The sequence below is a fragment of the Quercus suber genome, unplaced genomic scaffold, assembly GCF_002906115.3.
Source record: "Quercus suber isolate HL8 unplaced genomic scaffold, Cork oak 2.0 scaffold_166, whole genome shotgun sequence".
Lineage (NCBI taxonomy): Eukaryota > Viridiplantae > Streptophyta > Magnoliopsida > Fagales > Fagaceae > Quercus > Quercus suber.
In genome coordinates this window covers 92,484-97,723 of record NW_027069627.1, presented here as the reverse complement: position 1 = coordinate 97,723, position 5,240 = coordinate 92,484, and the positions used below count along the sequence as shown (strand labels likewise).

The 5,240-nt window shown below is 35.9% G+C and overlaps 1 long non-coding RNA gene across 1 annotated transcript; it reads right to left on the bottom strand.

Moving 5' to 3' along the window:
- Positions 1-4,285: 4,285 nt before the first annotated feature.
- LOC136069384 (uncharacterized) lies at positions 4,286-5,150 on the bottom strand. Its single transcript, XR_010630625.1, has 2 exons — positions 4,996-5,150; positions 4,286-4,756 (listed from the first exon to the last, which is right to left on the bottom strand). It is a non-coding gene; the product is annotated as an uncharacterized LOC136069384 (long non-coding RNA).
- Between the last annotated feature and the right edge of the window lie 90 nt (positions 5,151-5,240).

Below are 5,240 nucleotides of genomic sequence, written 5' to 3'. Positions count from 1 at the left end.
ATTATTATTTTATTATCAGACTATGACAATAGGGGTGGCACCATGCCTTACACAGGGTGGTCACTTGATCACCTTGACCTGAATTTTTTTTAATATATACCTTAAAAAATTAAATTTTAAATTGATATGGGTTACTGACCATCCTAGAATACAAGCTTGACAACCCTAAATAAAAGTTTTACCTCTCCAAAATTTTGGTCCATTGAAGGTTGAACCAAAAACTTGTAAAAGAGTTATGTTCACAACATTTTCATAATATGTTCACAACTTTTTAAAATTAATTTCACAACAAATCCTAAGTTGTAGGTTGTTATAGGTGGATAAAAAATTAATATTAGTGTAATAACTTGCTATATAGGCTTGGTTGTGAAAATTTTGCTAAAATGTTGTGGATGTAACACTCATCAAAAATTGCCAAAACAAACAAATTAGCTTAAAATCCCAAATTAAATATTTAATTTTGATTTTTTATATCGTGTTTTCTANAATTTTTTTTTTTTTTTTTTTTTTTTGAGAAACAACTTGGTTCTTTCTAGAAATTGGATTGCCATATTGGCTACATCTTGTTGAACAACTATGAATAATGGTGTCATATGCCCCACGTCATCATCACAAAAAGCTCTGGACTGCCATGGTTGTTGAGTATCCAAGATAAGAGCTCCTTGAAGTTTGTGGCTCTTATATTCTGGCAAGCACTCCACTCCGAAGCTGTCCATGCTGAATTGAGCTTGCTGCATGACCATAGTGCGTGTAACGTGATCTCCTCTTCCATCAGGCACCGTTCGCATAGTGCGTTTTCAGTAATGTGCCACCGACTCAGGTTTGCTTTTATGGGGATAGTTTCACAGCAAGTTCGCCACACAAATTTTTTTATCTTATTTGGAACTCTCAAAACCCAAATGCTATGCCAAAATTTCCTTTCCTCCACCTGTGTTTCCATCACCCTTGATTCTTCAACCTCGTACTTCAAAAAACAGTACCCGAATTTACATGTGTATTTCCCAGTTTGTGTCCACGGCCAAAACAATTTATCTTCGATTGGATATCTTGACAGCGGAATTGATTTTATGAGGGCAGCTTTCTTAAGCACAAATATACCATCAATAACATCTTCATCCCAAGTCCTTGTGTCTTCTTTAATGACTTTGTCAACCGTGGCTTTCTCCCACCCCTCCAAAATAGGTGATAGTATTCTGGTAGTGGGCTTAGTTGGTAGCCATGCATGATGCCACACCTTGACTTTCTGCCCATTACCTATTCTCCAACATGCTCCCCGTTTAATCACATCAAGACCTTGGAGTATGCTTTTCCAAGCATATGAACCTCGGCTTGATTCCGTCGCCTCCATAATCGTGCAATTTGGAAAGAAGCATGGTTTGAAGACCTTATAGAATAGTGAATTTTTATCCTCCAATCTTGTTTGGCCAAGAGGGAATCATTGTGCAAGGCTAAATCATGGAAGCCCATACCACCCTCCGTTTTGGCTTTTGTCATCTCACCCCATTTTAGCCAATGAATCTTCCGCTTCTCCCCTCATTGTCCCCACCAAAACTTTCTTACCATCACCTCAATTTCATTGCACAACCCCAATGGTAATTTGAAGCATCCCATTGCATACGTTGGGATTGCTTGAATGACCGCCTTAATGAGAACCTCTCTACCAGCTTGGGAAAGGAGTTTACCTTCCCGTTTTTGCAACTTCCTTCACACTCTTTCTTTAAGATAATTGAAACTTGCTTTTTTACCCCTTCCTGTCAAAGATGGTAACCCCAAGTATTTTTCATAGTGGTGGATTTCACGAACCCCCAAAGTCCCTTTGATGATTTGGCGGTTTGCCTCAGTAACTGCTTTGCTGAAGAATAAGGTTGTCTTCTCCCTATTTATTTTTTGACCTAAGACTTCTTCATACAATGATAGAAGTTCCAACACCTTGTTGCATTCTTCGGAATTGGCCCTACAAAAAATAAGGTTATCATCTGCAAAAAAACAAATGGGTTAGTTTGAGTCCTCTTTTGCACAAATTAAATCCATGGATATCACCATTGCTTGCTGCCTTATTGATTAGGCCATGAAGGCCCTCAATGCATAGGAGGAAGAGAAAAGGAGTGAGATGATCTCTTTGTCTAAGACTTCTTGAGGGATGAATCAGACCCTTTGGTTCTCCATTCACTAATATAAAGTAGGTGACTGCTTTCACACACACCATAATAAGCCCAATCCACTTTTCAAAAAAACCCATCTTCCTTATCACATTTTCTAAAAACACCCATTCAACCCTATCATAGACTTTACTCATGTCAAGCTTTAGAGCCATAAGACCCGTTGCACCTGAATTATAATTTTTCATCCAAAATACTGCACCCTGCAAACATATTTAGTTTTACTAACGTCTAAATAAAAATAGTTTTCTACTTGTAACCTTACATCACTTGATAATTTACAAAACTTTTAAATATAGGTAAAATACAATAGAAAAGTCAAAATAAACCCAAAAGTTCAAATAATGATGATCCATACAACCTCTGCAGAAACAACTCTTCTCATCATTGTTGTCGGAAAAAAAAAACATTATTAGAGAAACAAAAAAATTGAGCTTTCTGTTTTGCCATTTAATTTCTCTAATCTTACAACATAATGAACAAATATTTGTTTGAAATTCATCAAAACAAAAGATAAATCAACCCAATTAAGGAACCCACTCACAATAATGAAAATAAATAATATTTCACAAATTGTTATAGTATAAAAGCTCAAAATCAAGACCCACTTTCAATTAAAAATGAAATAAACCCAATTACAAGAAACAAATCTATGTGTGTCACAACTTTTTGCAAGCAACAAATCCTAAAAAAGAAAAACCCATTAAAATCAATATAACTCACTTTTAATTTATTATTTCTTTAGCTTTTCATTTAAATATTATTTCTTTATTAATTTTTTATTATTTCTTACACAACTCACTTTATCTATCTCTCCCTCTCTCATATGAAGATTTTGAAGAATAACTAGCAAACCCACAACCCACAGCCACCTCCACTGCCCACCGGCCCCCATTACCACAACCTAAATCCACCAAATTTGCAACAAAATCATCTCAAGAACCAACCAAAGTCACACATAAAACAACCAAAATTTAACAAACCCACAAATGGATTTGGTAAAGAAAGATTGGTCACTTCGAGGGTAACCACCTCCTTAGCAAAGGAAAGACTTAAAGAAAGGAAAAGAGAGACTTAGAGAGAAATAGGAAGAGCAAGTGGTTAATTTTCTAGATAATCCCCATTCAACATCTGAAATCTCCTCTTATACAATTCAATCCCATTTTCTCGCCTAAACTACCCAACCAATGCAACTAACTAACTGAGCGCAGCAACTACTAATTGACTAATAGAATTCAACTAACTAACTGAATACAACTCAACACAACCACTACTCAATTAACAATGCTAATCATACAATGCTTATCAAATGGCTATTAGCAATGCTTATCAAATGGATAGCTCCCTAACACCTCATGAGGCATGGTTTTTGGTGTTTGGTGTGCCAAATGCCAAATATTTTGGTACACATGATACCAATGCTTTAATGGCATCTAAATAACATTCTAATTAATCTAATGTGTCAATGGTAATAATTAGTTTGTAATTACAGTATGACTAGAACTATTAGAAGTTTCAATCTAGGTGAATAATATGGATAATGTTGTTATATTTTAAGCAGTGAAAGATCTATTTCACTTTGTTGTGGATTAATGTCAAAATACCTAAGAGAATGTGCTCTATAAGTTGTATAAGAATATGTTATGGAAGTATGCCTTAATATGAGCCAACCCGAGAGCAACTTTAGCCATCACCTCTACAATTGAACTCTGCATGGCAATTGGATCAAAGTGATAACTATAAACTTTGAAGTGACTTCAAGGATATGGCTTCCAATAGATAGGTTTGGACCTGAAAATGCTCTAGCAGCTGATTAAGCAAGCAATAACAACTTTATTAATTTATACACCAATATAGCCTTCAGTATTTTCCACACTAGTGGAGAAATAAATAAGGAGAATGTATGTGAAAGTTATGATAATTCGATAAAGTCTCTTGATGTCATATCAGATACATATCAAATTGTTATCACGATCAAGTTACACGAATTTAGCAAAGTTCTAAGTTACGTGAAAATGAAATCTAAAATGTGATAGAACTGTCATTGCTAAGACTAAACAGCGGGCTGTATTATATAGACAGCGTACCTAGTCCAATGGGGAAAAATGATTTGTAACAATGGGGAATACACATTAACACAAGGGAAATTATTTGACTGTTTCAATATCATACAGCTACAAAACTATGTTATTGAATTAATTTGCATAAACTGACATCTACAATTCTATTTTGAGACTCCTCCTTCTGCAGGGTATAGAGGAACAATGAGAAAATTTAATGGGCTTGTGTTGAGCATAATCTATCTATAATTAAAACCAATGGGAATATAAAATGATAATTACATTCCTACACGGCTACACCCACCTTCCCTCAGATTATATTTGGGAGAGGGTTGGGGGGATTTTCTAGAGCAAAGAGAGCGTGGGGGAGGGCATGCAGGTTGTGAGCTAAGGCTCATCAATATTCACTAGCAGTTTCCTGAGATGTCTTCCTGGCATCTATTAATATCCATTAGTTATTTTTTGAGATTTTTTCTTGAAATTTGCGATGTTGCAGTGCGAACAAATGTACTCCAGCCCATCCGTTTTAGCATAGTCCTGCCAATCATCATAAAGACGTCAAGACATCAAATATACATTTTCGAATCTACTCATGTTGTCTGTATCTTCATGCAGATGGATCAAATAGGGAAAGCCAAATGGAAGGAAACCAAAAGCTAAGGTAAATTTGCAATTCATGACACCACTGAATTAAAAGAAATCTTACTAAGGGTTCATGTAAATTACCACAGCATTCACCTACATTTTGTATAAGAACTCAAATAAGGCAACCATACCTTAAAAGCACCAAGCCCCTGCCGCCTATCACAGCCAAAGTGAGCCCACTCGCCACATATTCCGCAGTTGTTCACCCAATCACCAGCTGCACTACTGTTATATCATTCATACTCAAATTATTTAGTAAGGCATTCAGTTTTGTGTGCATGCATAGAGTAAACAACAACATGGAGAGAGAGAGAGAGAGAGAGAGAGAGAGAGAGAGAGAGAGAGAGAGAGAGAGAGAGAGAGAGAGAGAGAGGAG